This window comes from Arachis duranensis, chromosome 7, assembly GCF_000817695.3.
Source record: "Arachis duranensis cultivar V14167 chromosome 7, aradu.V14167.gnm2.J7QH, whole genome shotgun sequence".
In the NCBI taxonomy this organism is placed as follows: domain Eukaryota; kingdom Viridiplantae; phylum Streptophyta; class Magnoliopsida; order Fabales; family Fabaceae; genus Arachis; species Arachis duranensis.
In genome coordinates, this window is record NC_029778.3 from 54,015,076 (window position 1) to 54,034,826 (window position 19,751).

Here is a 19,751-nt window from a genome sequence, read left to right on the forward strand (position 1 = left end):
TTATTAGATAAAATCTCATACCATTAAACATCATTGATAATTACTTAATGATTACAAATCACAAAAATTACTGACCTCTTAGTACTCTTCTTTATTTAATTTTCCAACAAAATTTAATATGAATTACACTGGATATATATATAAAATTAATGTTTCCATCCTGACATGTGATTCGGAAATGGTTGTACATGGGAACCTGGTTTGAAGTCTGAACATCATATAAAAAATTCTAATTAAACTTGTCACCTCTCTATCATATTGATGAGTAGTATTGGAGAAACCAAAGTTTGTTGATCGTCCATTAAAATTTGAGGACTAACTGGAGTCTACTTCCTCAGCAGAATCTAAATAAATAATGATATTCCTTCTGTATCACCGAAAGTGATAGTTAATGAATTCTAGTTTTACTTTCTTCTTTTCTTATATATAAAAATAGAAAAGGATATATAGATAAAAAGATTGACTCCTTTTTCAACTTTCAAGTTCCAAGTAAGCTTATATCTATTTTTTTTTATCTATTTTTGTGTTTAATGAAGTTATATATCTTAATTTTAATTTATTTAATACAACAAAAAAATAAAAAAAAATTAAATCAGCTGTTTTAATATAATCAAAATATATAAAAGGATCCCGCTAGGGAGACAATAGACTATTTGTACAATGTGTACAATGGTTATTGAGTTATGAAATGAACATTCTCTATACTATTTAGAATAACCATCCGACTACAAGGGATAATAAACATCTTCTCGAGGGGTTCACTAAGGATCGATCTCTTGACCTTTTGGATCTAGCGCTTTAATACCATGTCATGATACCACTCATCCCAAAAGTTTCAGCTGATGAGAAAATGTAACACTAATAATTATATCTCTAATACTCCATAAACCTCCATTGTACACATTGTATAAATATTTCATTGGCTCCTCATACTTTCTCTATATAAAAAGAGCAAGGCAACAATCAAAATAATTTATCACAGACAACTTAGAAAATAATAAGGATATCATTACAATTATTATATTGTCATTTACTCCATTTAATTTTTTTCTTTCTTTTCTTTTAATATAAAAAAAAATCTTTTTTCTTTTAATTTAAATAAAATTCTAAGTTTTCTTTGCCATAAATTCTGTTTTAAAAAATTAAAAAAATAAAAAATAAAAAATAAAAAATTCTCTTATCAACTTGATAAAGTAATAAGGATAAATCACTTTATTAAATCAAGCAACGACCAATATTACACTATTCACCCAAAATCAAAATCGATACGTGAATCACCCAGGCCATCATTTTTATATAAATCAAAATAGAAAGGCTAGATTTACGTTCTTTCAAAAATCGAAATAACTTTGGTCAAATTATACGTACCCCTAGTAAATCTAATGGGGTTGTTTCGATATATATATATAGCAGATTTCCTAGTAAATCTATTAGTGCTGTTTCGATTTATGTATACCAGTAAATATAAAATAAATCTAGTGAGGCCATTCGATCTATGTACGAGGACGGGTACTTAGTAAATCTATACCCACTGATTCGATTTATGCTTGCTTTAAGCCCATTGTAATTTGAAAGAGATCTATTAGATTTACTATCAGCATCACTATAAATATAATTTGAATTAGAGCCATTCGAACCACACCCCACATGATTTCCCCACCGAATTCCCAACCAAAATACCCCAATATTGAAAAAAATTAATGTGATGGGGATAATTCAGACCATCTTTATCGTTTAGACGGAGTTGCCCACATTGCTGGTATCATCAATCAAGAAGTTAGTACATGCTATATTTTTTTAAATTAGTATCAAATATTTCACGTTTATTTTTTCAAAAGTAGTGGCACACGTCTTGGAGGGGTCTGGTATGACTGTTGGTCTAACGTATGGTGGCCAAAAATACTCTGGTATCGGAGGGGTGAATCCCATCCGATACACGCTGAATACCGACCTCAGGCTATACACCTCATGCACATAGGGGTGCCAAGTCAAACATGAATACGCACAATAGGCCAATGCATGAGAACATGGATAATGAAGTGCCTGAAATAACCACAATCACATGTCCACGCCCGGAGTGACACTCTATAACTACCAAGTGAAAACGATCCAGTCGGGGTGGTCTCCGCCACTGTGAACTCAGAATTCTCCCTATCATACAAAGTCACTGTGAAACACCGAGACGCCTTTAGATTTGCCTCTATAGCCTTAACCAGATGCTGACTAAATTATTGTCTGGTTCCCAACTGTGCCTCTGCCTCTCTTTCCTTGCGCATGACGTTAGGACTTTTTGCTAGTGAAGAATTTTACAAAAATATAATCACGTTGTGAGTATAGATTCTAAACCAACAGAAAATCCCTTCGTACAAATGTTTTGGTTGTCACAAGTAACAAACCCCAATAAATTTATAAACCGAAGTATTTAAACATCGGGTCGTCTTCTCAAGGAATTGTAGGGAAGTATGATTTATTATTGGTTATGGAAAAACAGTGTTTTGGGGGTTGAAAAGGTTTTAAGCAAGAGAAATAGATTGCAAGAATTAATAAATTAAAAACTAATAAAACTCTTGGCAATGTATGAAAACTGGAAGTCCTATCCAGTTGTCCTTATCAATTGTGATGAGAATTGGATTTTTCTCCCACTTAATTAACCTTTAGTAAAGCAAAGGAAAGTCAAGTGGACTAATTAGTTTGACCCTCAAGTCCTAGCCAATCCCTGTGGGAAGACTAGTTTTAGAGCGATCTAGATCAATTAGAATCTGCCAATTTCAACCACTGCTGAGTTCGACAACTCAAGAGTTACCAATTAATCAAACAAAGCCAAAAGGGAATAAAATCTACTTGAATGAAAATAATCTGGATAGAGCCCAAGCATCAATAACATATAAGTCTGAAATACCTCAATTGCATTAATAAAATAAAATCAATCCAAATATGAAGAGTCATAAGCCAAATAAGCAACATCAATAGTCAAAAATTAAGAGAAGTCGAAATAAAAAGATATTGAACCTGATATAAAGATGAGATAAAAATATTCCTAAGTTCTAAAAATCCTAATCCTAATCCTAAGAGAGAAGAGGGAACCTCTCTCACTAAAAACTACATCTAAATCCTAAAAAGTGTGTATTTTCTCCTTATCCATGAATGGGTGGATTCTTCCATTTATAATCCTTCAATCTATGTTCTCTGGGCCAAAAAAGGCCCGGAAATCGCTGAGGACAACTTTTGCAAATTCTGCAAATCGCGCACGTCACGCGTTCGCGTGGGTCACGCGGTTGCGTCATCTGGAGTGTTGCCCTTCCACGCGGTTGTGTCAGTCATGCGCCCGCGTCAGTTGTATTTTGCAGGTCACGCGTTCGCCTCATCCATGCGCTCGCGTTGAATCTCTTTTGCGCGAACCACGCGTTCGCGTCGTCCATGCGAACGCGTCACTGCCAGTTTCTCCAAAACTCCAATTTGTGCTTTCCTTCCATTTTTGTATGTTTTCTTCCCATCCTTTATGTCATTCCTGCCCTAGAAGTTCTGCAAATACTTAACACACAAATCACGGCATCGAATGGCAATACAAGGTAATTAAAATTAATATTTTTAAAGCCTAGGAAACATGTTTTTCACATACATCACATAATAAGAAGGGAAAGTAAAACCATGCAATTTCACATGGATAAGTGGGTGAAGGATTGAATAAATCACTTAAATTCAGCACAAAATATGTCATAAAATATGGGTCTATCAGCGCACAAATAACTCGGCCAACCATCCGTATGTGGACTTCACCAGAGAACACACTGGAAGGTTCCTAACCCCCTTCAAGATCGAATTCATACACTTAGAGATATTTGTCGTCATATGCCTGAATCTCCGTCCCTTGTCCCGATGCTGTGTCCATAGTGTATAGTCAATCCTGTTAGCCCAATCACACATGGCAGGATTTTCTGAACGGAGGATATCAAACTAGTAGTCGAACTCCACCTCGGTCTTGGCATAAGCCGCGTTCACTAGAAGCCTCCGTGCGTCGTTGCCCTTAAAGGTCAGGGCAATGTTGGCTGCCACATGTCGAATGCAGAATTGACGGTAGGCAGCGGATGGTAGTCAACCGCCGTCGGGCACCTCCAATGCAGGCATTATTCCGTTGTGCTGATCCGATATCACTAAGATGCCCAATTACGGAGTGACGTACTGGCGGAGGTGGGAGAGGAAAAAAGACCATGACTCAGCATTCTCACCATCCACAAGTGCGAATGCAACGGGTAGGATGTTGGAATTCCCGTCCCGAGCAATCGCAACGAGCAATGTCACCCCATATTTCCCGTACAAGTGGGTACCATCGATGCTAACCAACGGCTTGCAATGTCAGAAAGCCTCAATACATGGTGGCAATGTCCAAAACAGACGATGGAAATACGCCTAGGCTTCATCCATTTGCCCACCCATATGCACAGGACTTGTTCTCAGCACTGCAACACTACCCGGCCTTGTCACCTGGACACTAGAACCCATCATGGCAACTCGCTGTATGACTCATTTCAGTCTTCATAGATCTGTGCCACGACCTTCTGCTTGGCCATCCAAACCCTCCTATAAGTCGGTCTAAAATGATAGTCGAGACTCATGTGGTCACTCGATATTGACGTGGCTAGACAAGTATGATGGCCATTGTACCGTTTGACCTCCCAAATCCCTTTGTGCTGGTGAAGACTGATCCGAATACACCATGCGCACCCATTGTCAAATTCCTTACACTTCCCATAGTACTTGCGATAATCAGACTCCACCACTTTGTACTGAATCTCGCGTCAGATGCTATAAGTCTTCCACTTAACACGACCTCCTATTTGTCCTGAAATTATTGACCCACCTAAAACTCTGTTACCCCCCGAATCCAACAGGTTTTCCAGGAATCGCCTGCTGTCTCATGGCATCTAAGTCCAAGGTGGAAAAGTACAGGGGGGTACTGCTACGTCCCTAAACTAGACCCTCCAACACCTCCAACTGAATTGCTCCCTACTATATCTTAACCACTCTCACGGCAATCATGTCTGGCTTCACATCATCATCCTCATCATCATCCCGCAATACATCGTCTACACCATCCGGTGCGAAACCATGTAATGAAACCGGTGCCGTATCAACAATACCTACTTCTCCGTCACCACTTCGGTTTAGATCCTCTGCGAAGGATGGGGATGCAACCAACATTGCGTCAGGCGCAATCACAGGCATCGATGACGAGCCACCATTTGGCCTCGAAGTAGAACAGGCGGCCGTTGTAACGGCTTGGGGATTCCGGTTCGAGCCGCTTGAGCTGGAAACCACATCCACAAGCTTGGCCAACAACTTAGGGGTTATCACCTCGAAAAACTGCCAGCGGCAATAGAATAGAACTTTCAAATCTTCGTCAGTCCCTATTACGAACGAATCGTACTTCACGTCATCCCGCAAAACTGAGATCGAGATTCTATAAAATAATTTCTCAACCCATTTCATGCCTTGCAACCGCAGCTTCTGGAATATAGAATTCAAGAACTCATTGAAACTAGTTGAAGGTTTCAAAAGAATACTAAGAGAATCTTTATTAGTGAACTTAATTCCTAACCGTGTTTTTTTTCTTAATCAACTCTCTATAGTGCACTAATATTACAAAGCTCTCCTTATTAGCTATTGTGGCTTACTCTCATTCAGAATTGACCTTGATTCCATATTATAGAGGTTGTCCTCCTATTAAATCTAATCAGTCCCATTCGAATTACATCATGACACTCTACATACAAAAATTGAAACAGCATAGTTAGATTTAGTATGGTACCATTGCATATAAATCGAAACAACACCAATAGATTTACTAGGAAACTTGGTATATATATATATCGAAACAGCCCCATTAGATTTACTAGGAGTACGTATAATTTGACCAAGGCTGTTTCGATTTATGAAGAAACGTAAATCTGGCCTTTCTGTTTTGATTTATATAGAAACGATGGCTTGGGTGATTCACATATCGATTCTGATTTTGGGTGAATAGTGTAATATTCATCGTTGTTTGGTTTAATAAAGTGATTTACCCAAAAAAATAATATAAAAAAATTCAATAAATAAAAATATGATGATAAAGAGTGGAGTAACGAAAGTAGTGATAAAAAAATGTTGCAGTGGCAAAAAAAAAATTGAAAACAGAATGATTAACCAAACGCTATCCCTGCTGGAGGCATAGGTAAAGAGAATAATTGAAGAAAAGCGCCATTGTTTTCGAAGATCTCTTTTTTTATAATTTTGAGGGAAGGAACCTTAAAAAAGAAGAGGAAGGAGATCAGAGAAAAAGGTTTGTGTGTAATCCTATATTGAAAAAGAAGCATCACTATTAGATAATTAGGATCTATCAAGATAAAAAGAAAAAAGGAGAAGAACAATCTTAGAGTTGAAACAAAGTAAACATATTTAGCGTTAACCACATATAAGGAAAGGGTTCTAATCCCACTCGGTATGTTTTGAAAAAAGTTCCAAAATCGTAAGCGTTGTAGGTTCATGTCGGTTGGGCCGATTTTTATTGGGTTTGACTGATTCGTATCGATTTTTTACTCAAAATGATCATGACCTTGGATTATATCAGTTTAGGATTTAGTTTATCGATTTTTTGGTAGAGATTCTGTTCTAAATTTTTTTTATTATATGTAACTAATTTTTTTTTTCATTTTGATAGTTTTTTTTTGCCATTATTATTAGTATTAGTTCTAAGCTTCTCAGTTTTTTTTCTTTAATTATTTAAAGAAAATATTTTAAGTTGTGTGTGTTAAAATATGTATTATTATGTTTGTCTATGCCTATATTTGCAACAATGTGATGAACAATTAAGAAGAAGAGGCGTGAAGTTAAAAGACACGTTTGAAATGGAAAAAAAAGAAGTATGAAAAAAAAAATTGAATTTAGGTGTGTTCTGTAACTATAATGTGTGGCATGCCTTATAAATTTGGAACTATGAGGTGTGATGAATAAAGAGAAGGATAGTGTAATTAATTTGGGTTGGTCGAGTGATTAGTTTATTCGTCTGTTTAAGTAAGTGTCGGAAGTTTGAATCCCGCTTTGTGCATGCAGTAATTCATTGGTCAGCAGCAGACCCTTAAATGGAGTTCAGATCCGCGACGGATTAGTTCTTAACCTCTCATATTGGGGAATATCATGGCAACAAAAAAAAAAGAGAAGGATAGTGTAAAGTATACGTAATTGTACAGATACAATATATAATGAGACAGTAATAATGCATGCACACTACGTGTCTTGATTATTTTTCTTTTCTTGAAAATATTAATAATTTTATTATTCCTATTCTGTTTACTTCAAAACGTGCAAGTCGCATATTTTTACTTCCTCTACTTTTGCTTGACTGTTTTTCAATTACTATAACTCATCTTATTATTATTATTATTATTATTATTATTATTATTATTATTATATATCATCTTCTTCTTTTATATATATATATATGTGTGTGTTTTGTCCGTTAATGAGCACACCAAAAAAATATATAATTTTTCTTCTTTTCAAATCCTAGAAGAAATATGTCTCATTACTTATTTATTTTATGTTTGTTCTGTAAATTTTGCTTACTTTTAGTACATGTTGTCTTAATGTTTACTGTTACGGATTCGATCCACGGATTCCATAATTCAGGATAGTCCCCAAACCCGGTTACTCGAGCTCGACCCACCGAAACCTTTTAGAAGGTTAGGAACCGGCCTACTAGAGTTCCTAACCAATTTTCAAATTCAAACGTCTCCCTTATCTTAGTCAAATAAGATAAGATAAGACAGCTACTATCACCTATAAATAGAGGACCCAGGTCCCTCCAAGTACTCATTCATTCCTCACACCTTCTACCTCTCAGATCTATTCTGACTTGAGCGTCGGAGTGTCTTTACAGGTACCACCCCCATTACTCCAGTCAAGTGATCCGGCATCCGCCTCAACCCACAAGTTCTCGATCCATCTCTCAACCCGTACCAGAGACATCTTGTACATTGGCGCTGTCTGCGGGGACTTACGCCGGTTAAGTCAGAATGGCAGACGAACTTGAAGAGCACTCCATAAGCCACCAAGATAACTCCCGAACACCAAGAAGCCATACTCCATGGAAGGATAGCAAGCGCCGTCCATAACAAGGAAAATGGCCCCGCCATCACAAAAACTCGGCATCCCGAGAATCCGGAAGACAGGTCAGCACAAATAATCCAAGAACTCTGCCACCCAGTACAGGAACTCGAAGGTCGGGTTGCCACCAAAGAAACGCACAACGCCGAAAATGGAAGTCACGCGACCTCTAGATCCAGGTCTCGCCACGGCAGATCGCCAGAACGGCGACACGCTAAGAGACATGATAGAAGCACCTCACGTGACCTAAGACATGACAGATCACCAGAGCGGCCACACAACAAAAGATACGACCGCAGCGTATCTCGCGACCCCGTTCACACGGACGACGACCGACGATACCGAGAAACCAAATGCACGAGAAACGACCATGTGATAATGGAAGCCACCCCCTTCACGGAGAGAATTTTGAAAGCAAAGCTCCCCAAAGGATTTGATAAACCTACGGACATGAAATACGATGGAACCAAAGACCCCCAGGAGCACTTAACGGCCTTCGAAGCCAGAATGAACCTAGAAGGCGCCACCAACGCCGTCCGATGCAAAGCCTTCCCAGTGACCCTAGCTGGGCCAGCAATCAAATGGTGCAATGCCCTCCCAAACGGATTCATAACCAGTTTCCACGACATATCACAGAGGTTCATGGCCCAATTCACCACCAGAATCACCAAGGCCAAACACCCCATCAACCTATTGGGAGTCACACAAAAACATGATGAATCCACGAGGAAATATCTCAACTGATTCAACGATGAGTGCCTAACAATTGACAGGCTCACAGACTCGGTCGCAAGTCTCTGCCTTACAAACGGACTCATGAATGAAGACTTCTGCAAGCACCCTACCACTAAACCAGTATGGACCATGCACGAGATCCAAAACGTCGCCAGAGATTATATAAACGACGAGGAGGTCAGCCAAGTCATTGCTGCCAACAAATGGCAACAAAGCAACACCCAACACGGCAACCCGGCACCTCGGCATAACCCACCACCCAGAGAAAGCCAGAGGGAACATCCCAAACTAACAAACACAAACTGACCACCCAGAATCGGCAAATTCTCTAATTACACACCCCTGACAGCCCCAATTACTGAGATATATCACCAAATAGTAGATCGAGGTATCATCCCAAAAGCATGACAACTCAAAGAATGAACGGGCGGCAACAAAACCCTTTATTGCGACTACCACTGAGGTTACGGGCACAGGACACAAGACTGCTTCGACCTTAAAGATGCCCTCGAACAAGCCATAAGAAACGGCAAGCTCCCAGAGTTCGCCAAAATCATTAGAGAACCAAAACGCACAGAAAGAGACAGGTCGACAGAAAGAGAATGACGCAACCTGAGAACGCAAAAACAACCCCCGAGGGAAAACCCAGAGGACGACCTAACCATAATAGTAAACGTTATCACAGGCAAAGACGTATCAGGCAAGTCAAAATCAACACTAAAAAAAAGACCTCAAGGTCCTGGCCATCAGAAATCAAACCTCAACCACCACTGCCGACAACACGGTAACTTTCCTACCCGAGGACTACCAGCACGGAACCTCGGCGGAAGACACACCTTTCGTCATGTCGGCAAGAATCGGAACAGGAGTAGTACGTAGAATACTGGTGGACACTGGCGCAGACTCCAACATCCTCTTCCGAGGAGCCTTCGACAAGCTCGGGCTCCGCAATGACAATCTCCAAACACACCGCAACGGCGTCACGGGACTCAGAGACAACTTCCTCAAACCAGACGGCTCCATCATCCTCCCCCTCACCATAGGGTCAGGTAACCAAAGGAAGACAATTATATCCGAATTCGTGGTCCTAAAAGACTCCACGGCCTACAACGTCATTCTCGGCAGAAAAACAATCAATGACTTCTCCGCCATCATCTTTACCAAATACCTCCTTATGAAGTTCACAACGGAAGACGGCTCCATCGGTAGTATCCATGGAGACCGGGAGGTCGCAGCAGAATGTGACAACGCCAGCCTAGCTTTACGAAAGAAATCTCACGATGCGGCTGGGATATTCCTAGCCGACCTGGACGCCCGACAAGACGGCCAACCAAGGCCAGAACCAGAAGGCAACATGGAAAAACTACAAATAGTGCAAACCAAAGACGAATACACCCTCATCAACAAGAACCTCCCGTATGACATTAAAGAGGATCTTTCCCAAATCCTGAAGCAAAATAGAGATTTGTTTGCGTTCACATCAGCTGACATGCCTGGAATAGATCCCGATCAAACGTCCCCCGAGAACTACCTTACACGATGTGGTTAGCAAACGTCGTACTGGTAAAAAAGTCCAACGGGAAGTGGCGAATGTGCGTCGACTACACGGATGATGAGCGGATAATTTATACGCTTTTTGACATTGTTTTTAGGTAGTTTTTAGTATGATCTAGTTACTTTTAGGGATGTTTTCATTAGTTTTTATGCTAAATTCACATTTCTGGACTTTACTATGAGTTTTTGTGTTTTTCTATGATTTCAGGTAATTTTTGGCTGAAATTGAGGGACCTGAGCAAAACTTTGATAAGAAGGTTGACAAAGGACTACTGATGCTGTTGGAATCTGACCTCCCTGCACTCAAAATAGATTTTCTGGAGCAACAGAATACCAAATGGTGCGCTCTCAATGGTGTTGGAAAGTAGACATCTAGAGCTTTCCAGCAATATATAATAGTTCATACTTTATTTGTGATTAGACGACGTAAACTGCAACGCCAGTTTCATGCTGCATTCTGGAGTCAAACGCCAGAAACACGTCATGAACCAGAGTTGAACGCCAAAAACACATTACAACTTGGCATTCAACTCCAAAAGAAGTCTTTGCACGTGTAAAGCTCAAGCTCAGCCCAAGCACACACCAAGTGGGCCCCGGAAGTGGATTTATGCATCAATTACTTACTTTTGTAAACCCTAGTAGCTAGTCTAGTATAAATAGGACCTTTTACTATTGTATTTTCATCCTGGATTGTATTTTTGATCCTGTGATCATGTTTTGGGGGCTGGCCTCTTGGCCATGCCTGGACCTTCATCACTTATATATTTTCAACGGTGGAGTTTCTACATACCATAGATTAAGGGTATGGAGCTCTGCTGTACCTCGAGTTTTAATGCAAATACTTCTATTTTTTATTCAATTCAACTTATTCTTGTTCTAAGATATTCGTTGCACTTTAACTTGATGAATGTGATGATCCATGACACTCATCATCATTCTCACCTATGAACGCGCGTGACTGACAACCACTTTTGTTCTACCTTAGACCGGGCACATATCTCTTGGATTCCTTAATCAGAATCTTCGTGGTATAAGCTAGAATTGATGGCAACATTCATGGGAATCCGGAAAGTCTAACCTTGTCTATGGTATTCCGAGTAGGATTCCGGGATTGAATGACTGTGACGAGCTTCAAACTCGCGATTGCTGGGCGTGATGACAAACGCAAAAGAATCAAGGGATTCTATTCCAACATGATCGAGAACCGACAGATGATTAGCCGTGCTGTGATAGAGCATTTGGACCATTTTCGCTGAGAGGATGGGATGTAGCCATTGACAACGGTGATGCCCTACGTACAGCTTGCCATGGAAATGATTAAGAAGGATTGGATGAAAGCAGTAGGAAAGCATAGATTCAACAGGGACAAACACCTCCATACACTTGTTTGAAATTCTCACCAATGATTTACATAAGTATTTCTATCTTTATTTTCTGTTTATTTATTATTATTATTTGAAAACTCCATAACGTTTTATTATCCGCCTAACTGAGATTTACAAGATGACCATAGCTTGCTTCATACCAACAATCTCCGTGGGATCGACCCTTACTCATGTAAGGTATTACTTGGACGACCCAGTGCACTTGCTGGTTAGTTGTGCGGAGTTGTGACAAAGTGTGATTCACGTTTGAGAGCGCTACCAAGTTTTTTGCGCCATTGTTGATGATCACAATTTCGTCCACCAAGTTTTTGGCGCCGTTACCGGGGATTGTTTGAATTACAATTACGTGCAACAACAGCGCCAAGTTTTTCTGATTCGGCAACAACACCAAGTTTTTGGCACCGTTGCTGGAGATTGTTCGAGTATGGACAACTAACGGTTCATCTTGTTGCTCAGATTAGGCAATTTTCTTTTTTATTTTCTTTTCAAAAAGTTTTAAAAAATATTTTTCAAACATTTCTCATCTATTTTCGAAAATTATTCTAAATTTTTAAGAATGAATTCTAGAGTTTCATAAAGCATGTTGAAGCCTGGCTGGCTGTAAAAGCCATGTCTAAATTCTTTTGGACCGAGATTTCACTCATCCTTAGAGAAGAGCTTCTTTGTCTAAATTCCATGTCTTTCTCAACATTGGCTACTGTATAGGATGTTTCAATTAAAGCTTGGCTGGCCATTGGCCATGTCTAGTGTTTTGGACTGAAGCTTTTGCAAAAAGCTTGGCTGGCTATGAAGCCATGTCTAATTCATGGACCGGAGCTTTAGACTAACATTGCTAAGATTCTTGGAATGCTTATTAAAAATTTTGAATTTCCTTATTCTTTTCTTCAAATTAATTTTTTCGAAAAATAAAAGAAAATACAAAAAATTAATAAAATCATAAAAACCAAAAATATTTTGTGTTTCTTGTTTGAGTCTAGTGTCAATTTTTAAGTTTGGTGTCAATTTCATGTTTTGAAAATTTCTTGAATTTTTTGAAAATTCATGCATTCATAGTGTTCTTCACGATCTTCAAGTTGTTCTTGATAAGTCTTCTTGTTTGATCTTGATATTTTCTTGTTTTGTGTTGTTTATTGTTTTTCATGTGCATTTTTGCATCCATAGTGTCTAAGCATTAAAGATTTCTAAGTTTGGTGTCTTGCATATTTTCTTTGCATAAAAATTTTTTCAAAAATATGTTCTTGAGGTTCATCATGATCTTCAAAGTGTTCTTGGTGTTTATCTTAACATTCATAGTGTTCTTGCATGCATTAAGTGTTTTGATCCGAAATTTTCATGTTTTGGGTCATAATTGTGTTTTTCTCTCTCATAATTAAAAATTCAAAAAATAAAAAATATATCTTTTTCTTTTTTCTCTCAAAATTTCGAAAATTTGAGTTGACTTAGTAAAAAAATTTTAAAATTAGTTGTTTCTTACAAGTCAAGTCAAATTTTCAAGTTTAAAATCTTATCTTTTCAAAATCTTTTTCACAAATGAAATCTTTTTCATTTTTCTTATTATTTTCGAAATTTTTAAAAATTTATTTTCAAAATCTTTTTCTTATCTTTATTTCAAAAATTTGAAAACTTTAATAACAATCAATGTGATTGATTTAAAAATTTGAAGTTGTTACTTTCTTGTTAAGAAAGGTTCAATCTTTAAATTCTAGAATCCTATCTTTTAGTTTCTTGTTAGTTAAGTAATTAATTTTAATTTTAAAATTATATCTTTTTCAACCATATCTTTTTATCATATCTTTTTCAAAATTTTATGTTTTTCAAAAATTTGATTTCAAAATATCTTATCTAACTTCTTATCTTTTTATCTTTTCAAATTTGATTTTAATATCTTTTTCAACTAACTATTTGACTTTTTCTTTGTTTCTTATCTTTTTCAAAACCACCTAACTACTCTTCCCTCTCTAATTTTCGAAAATACCTCCCTCTTTTTCAAAAATTCTTTTTTTAATTAATTAATTATTTTAAATTTTAATTTTATTTCTTATCTTTATTTTCGAAAATCATTTAACCCCTTTTCAAAATTTAATTTCGAAAATTTCTCCCTCTCTCATATTATTCTATTTATTTATTCATTTACTAACACTTTTCTTCACCTCTCTTCATCTCAAATCACTACCCCTATCCTCACCCTTCTGTTTGGATTCTCCTTTCTTTATTCCCTTCTTCTTCTACTAATAATAAGGAACCTCTTTACTGTGACATAGAGGATTTTTCTTCTTTTTCTGTTCTCTTCTCTTTCATATGAGCAGGAACAAGAAAAAAGGCATTCTTGTTGAAGCTGATCCAAAACCTGAAAGGACTCTGAAGAGGAAACTAAGAGAAGTTAAAATACAACAATCCAGAGACAACCTTGCTGAAATTTTCGAACAAGAAAAGGAGATGGAAGCCGAACCCAACAACAATAATGCATGGAGGATACTTGGTGATTATACTACACCTACTTCCAAGTTTGATGGAAGAAGCATCTCAATCCCTACCATTGGGGCAAAAAATTTTGAGCTGAAACCTCAACTAGTTGCTCTAATGCAACAAAATTGCAAGTTTCATGGACTTCCATCAGAAGATCCCTATCAGTTTTTAACTGAGTTCTTGTAGATCTGCGAGACTGTAAAGACGAATGGAGTAGATCCTGAAGTCTACAGGCTCATGCTTTTCCCTTTTGCTGTAAGAGACAGAGCTAGAGCATGGTTTGATTCACAACCTAAGGATAGCCTGGACTCTTGGGATAAGCTGGTCACGGCCTTCTTGGCTAAATTCTTTCCTCCTAAAAAACTGAGCAAGCTTAGAGTGGATGTTCAGACCTTCAAACAAAAAGATGGTGAATCCCTCTATGAAGCTTGGGAAAGATACAAGCAGATGACCAAAAGATGTCCTTCTGATAAGTTTTCAAAATGGACCATGATAGATATATTCTATTATGGTCTATCTGAGTTCTCTAAGATGTCATTGGACCATTCTGCAGGTGGATCTATTCACCTAAAGAAAATGCATGCAGAAGCTCAAGAACTTATTGACATGGTTGCAAATAACCAGTTCATGTACACTTCTGAGAGGAATTTCGTGAATAATGGGACGCCTCAAAGGAAGGGAGTTCTTGAAATTGAAGCTCTGAATGCCATATTGGCTCAGAACAAAATGTTGACTCAGCAAGTCAACATGATTTCTCAAAGTCTGAATGGATGGCAAAATGCATCCAACAGTACTAAAGAGGCATCTTCTGAAGAAGAAGCTTATGATCCTGAGAACCCTGCAATAGCAGAGGTAAATTATATGGGTGAACCTTATTGAAACACCTATAATTCATCATGGAGAAATCATCCAAATTTCTCATGGAAGGATCAACAAAAGCTTCAACAAGGCTTTAATAATGGTGGAAGAAATAGGCTCAGCAATATCAAGCCTTATCCATCATCTTCTCAGCAACAGACAGAGAATTCTAAACAAAGCACCTCTAACTTAGCAAATTTAGTCTCTGATCTGTCTAAGGCCACTTTAAGTTTCATGAATGAAACAAGGTCCTCCATAAGAAATCTGGAGGCACAAGTGGGCCAGCTGAGTAAGAAAATCACTGAAACTCCTCCTAGTACTCTTCCAAGCAATACAGAAGAGAATCCAAAGAGAGAGTGCAAGGCCATTGATATAGTCAATATGGCCGAATGCAAGGAAGAAGGGGAGGACGTGAGTCCCAATGAGGAAGACCTCATGGGACGTCTCCCAACCAAGAAGGAGTTCCCTATTGAGGACCCAAAGGAATCTGAGGCTCATATAGAGACCATAGAGATTCCATTAAACCTCCTTCTGCCATTCATGAGCTCTGAATACTATTCTTCCTCTGAAGAGGATGAAGATGTAACTGGAGAGCAAGTTGATCAATATCTAGGAGCTATCATAAAGCTGAATGCTAAATTATTTGGTAATGAGACTTGGGAAGGTGAACCTCCCTTGCTCATTGGTGAACTAAATACATGGGTTCAGCAAACTTTACCTCAAAAGAAACAAGATCCTGGAAAATTCTTAATACCCTATACCATAGGCACCACGACCTTTGAAAAGGCTCTGTGTGACCTGGGGTTAAGCATAAATCTTATGCCACTCTCTGTAATGGAGAAGCTGGGGATCATTGAGGTACAGCCTGCCTTATTCTCATTACAAATGGAAGACAAGTCAGTAAGACAAGCTTATGGATTGGTAGAGGACGTGTTGGTAAAGGTTGAAGGCCTTTACATCCCTGCTGATTTCATAATCTTAGACACAAGGAAGGAGGAGGATGAATGCATCATCATGGGAAGACCTTTCCTAGCCACAGCAGGAGCTGTGATAGATGTTAACAGAGGAGAGTTAGTCCTTCAATTGAATGGGGACTACCTTGTGTTTAAGGCTCAAGGATCTTCTTCTTTAACAATGGAGAGGAAGCATGAAAAGCTTCTCTCAGTACAGAGTCAAACAGAGCCCCCACAGTCAAACTCTAAGTTTGGTGTTGAGAGGCCACAGCCAAACTCTAAGTTTGGTGTTGAATCCCCACAACCAAACTCTAAGTTTGGTGTTGGGACTATACAACATTGACCTGATCACCTGTGTGGCTCCATGAGAGCCACTGTCAAGCTATTGACATTAAAGAAGCACTTATTGGGAGGCAACCCAATTTTTATTTATCTAATTTTATTTTATTTTCATTGTTCTTTTATGTTTTATTAGGTTCATGATCATGTGGAGTCACGAAAAAAAATATTAAAATTAAAAACAGAATAAAAAATAGCAGAAGAAAAATCACACCCTGTAGGAAGGACTTACTGGCGTTTAAACGCCAGTAAGGAGCATCTGTCTGGCGTTCAACACCAGAACAGAGCATGGATCTGGCGCTGAACGCCAGAAACATGCAGCAATCTGGCGTTTAAACGCCAGGATTGCACACTAAGGAAAGCTGGCGTTCAACGCCAGAAACATGCTGCAGATGGGCGTTAAACGCCCAGAACAAGCATAAAGCTGGCGTTTAACGCCAGAAACAAGCATCAATCTGGCGTTAAACGCCAGGATTGCATGCATAGGGTATTTTACATGCCTAATTGGTGCAGGGATGTAAATCCTTGACACCTCAGGATCTATGGACCCCACAGGATCCCCACCTACCTCAACTTACCTTCTCACCTCTTCACCACTCACATCCATCCATCCTTCCCACCCAAACCCACCCTACATGGCCGAAACACAAACATATCTCCCTCTCCTCCATATCTTCTTCTCCTTCTTTTATTCTTTCTTCTTTTGCTCGAGGGCGAGCAACATTCTAAGTTTGGTTTGGTAAAAGCATAGCTTTTTTTTGCTTTTCCATAACCATTGATGGCACCTAAGGCCAGAGAAACCTCAAAAAAAAAAAAAAAGAGAAAAGGGAAGACAAAAAATTTTTCCACCTCCGAGTCATGGGAGATGGAGAGATTCATCTCAAGGATCCATAGCTCAGTAGTAGGGCATTTGACTGCAAATCAAGAGATCCCTAAGATACCTCAGGGGATACATTTTTCTTTACACAATTATTGGGAGCAACTAAGGATAGGAGCACCAAAATCACTAGGGATCAAGCAACAGAGGCAAGGAAGAGACATAGAAGAACTCAAGGACATCATTGGTTCTTCAAGAAGAAAGCGCCACCATCACTAAGGTGGACTCATTCCTTGTTCTTATTTTTTCCTGTTTTTCGGTTTTTTATGCTTTATGTTTGTTTATGTTTTGTGTCTCTACTTCATGATCATTAGTTTAGTAACTATGTCTTAAGGCTATGAATAATTCCATGAATCCTTCACCTCTCTTAAATGAAAAATGTTTTTAATTCAAAAGAACAAGAAGTACATGAGTTTCGAAAATTGTCCTTGAATTTAATTTAATTATATTGATGTGGTGACAATAATTTTTGTTTTCTGAATGAATGCTTGAACAGTGCATATTTTTTATCTTGTTATTTATGAATGTTAAAATTGTTGGCTCTTGAAATAACGATGAATAAGAAAAATGTTATTGGTGATTTGAAAAATCATAAAATTGATTCTTGAAGCAAGAAAAAGCAGTGAAAAAGCAAAAGTTTGAAAAAAAGTGGCAAAAAAATAGAAAGAAAAAGAAAAAGCAAGTAGAAAAAGCCAATAGCCCTTAAAACCAAAAGGCAAGGGTAAAAAGGATCCAAGACTTTGAGCATCAATGGATAGGAGGGCCCAAGGAAATGAAATCCAGGCCTAAGCGGCTAAATCAAGTTGTCGCTAACCATGTGCTTGTGTCATGAAGGTCCAAGTGAAAAGCTTGAGACTGAGTGGTTAAAGTCATGATCCAAAGCAAAAAAAGTGTGCTTAAGAGCTCTGGACACCTCTAACTAGGGACTCTAGCAAAGCTGAGTCATAATCTGAAAAGGTTAACCCAGTTATGTGTCTGTGGCATTTATGTATCCGGTGGTAATACTGGAAAACAAAATGCTTAGGGCCACGGCCAAGACTTATAAAAGTAGCTGTGTTCAAGAATCAACATACTTAACTAGGAGAATCAATGACACTATCTGAACTCTGAGTTCCTATAGATGCCAATCATTCAAAACTTCAAGGGATAAAGTGAGATGCCAAAACTGTTCAGAAGCAAAAAGCTACAAGTCCCGCTCGTCTAATTAGAATTAATATTCATTGATATTTTGGAGTCAAACGCCAAAAACACGTCACGAACCAGAGTTGAACGCCCAAAACACGTTACAACTTGGCGTTCAACTCCAAGAGAAGCCTCAGCTCGTGGATAGATCAAGTCAGCCCAAGCACACCCAAGTGGGCCCCTGAAGTGGATTTATGCATCAATTACTTAGTTCTGTAAACCCTAGTAGCTAGTCTAGTATAAATAGGACCTTTTACTATTGTATTTTCATCCTGGATTGTATTTTTGATCCTGTGATCACGTTTTGGGGGCTGGCCTCTCGGCCATGCCTGGACCTTCATCACTTATGTATTTTCAATGGTGGAGTTTCTACATACCATAGATTAAGGGTATGGAGCTCTATTGTACCTCGCGTGACTAACAACCACTTCCGTTCTACCTTAGACTGGGCGCATATCTCTTGGATTCCTTAATCAGAATCTTCGTGGTATAAGTTAGAATTGATGGCGGCATTCATGGGAATCCGGAAAGTCTAACCTTGTCTGTGGTATTTCGAGTAGGATTCCGGGATTGAATGACTGTGACGAGCTTCAAACTCGCGATTGCTGGGCGTGATGACAAACGCAAAAGAATCAAAGGATTCTATTCAAACATGACCGAGAACCGACAGATGATTAGCCGTGTTGTGACAGAGCATTTGGACCATTTTCACTGAGAGGATGGGATGTAGCCATTGACAACGGTGATGCCCTACATACAGCTTGCCATGGAAAGGATTAAGAAGGATTGGATGAAAGCAGTAGGAAAGCAGAGATTCAACAGGGACAAGCACCTCCAAACACTTATCTGAAATTCTCACAAATGATTTACATAAGTATTTCTATCTTTATTTTCTGTTTATTTATTATTATTATTCGAAAACTCCATAACCTTTTATTATCCGTCTAACTGAGATTTACAAGATGATCATAGCTTACTTCATACCAACAATCTCCATGGGATCGACCCTTACTCACGTAAGGTATTACTTGGACGACCCAGTGCACTTGCTGGTTAGTTGTGCGGAGTTCTGACAAAGTGTGATTCACGTTTGAGAGCGCTACCAAGTTTTTGGTGCCATTGTTGATGATCACAATTTCGTGCACCAACGGACCTCAACAAAACCTGTCCAAAAGACGCCTTTTCCTTACCAAACATCGACAGATTAGTAGACGCCGCATCCAGTCATCGATACCTCAGCTTCATGGACGCATACTCCGG

The 19,751-nt window shown here is 38.6% G+C and overlaps 1 non-coding gene across 1 annotated transcript; it reads right to left on the reverse strand.

Moving 5' to 3' along the window:
• Positions 1 to 14,651: 14,651 nt before the first annotated feature.
• Positions 14,652 to 14,758, reverse strand: LOC127740951 (small nucleolar RNA R71). Its single transcript, XR_008001807.1, has one exon. It is a non-coding gene; the product is annotated as a small nucleolar RNA R71 (small nucleolar RNA).
• Between the last annotated feature and the right edge of the window lie 4,993 nt (positions 14,759 to 19,751).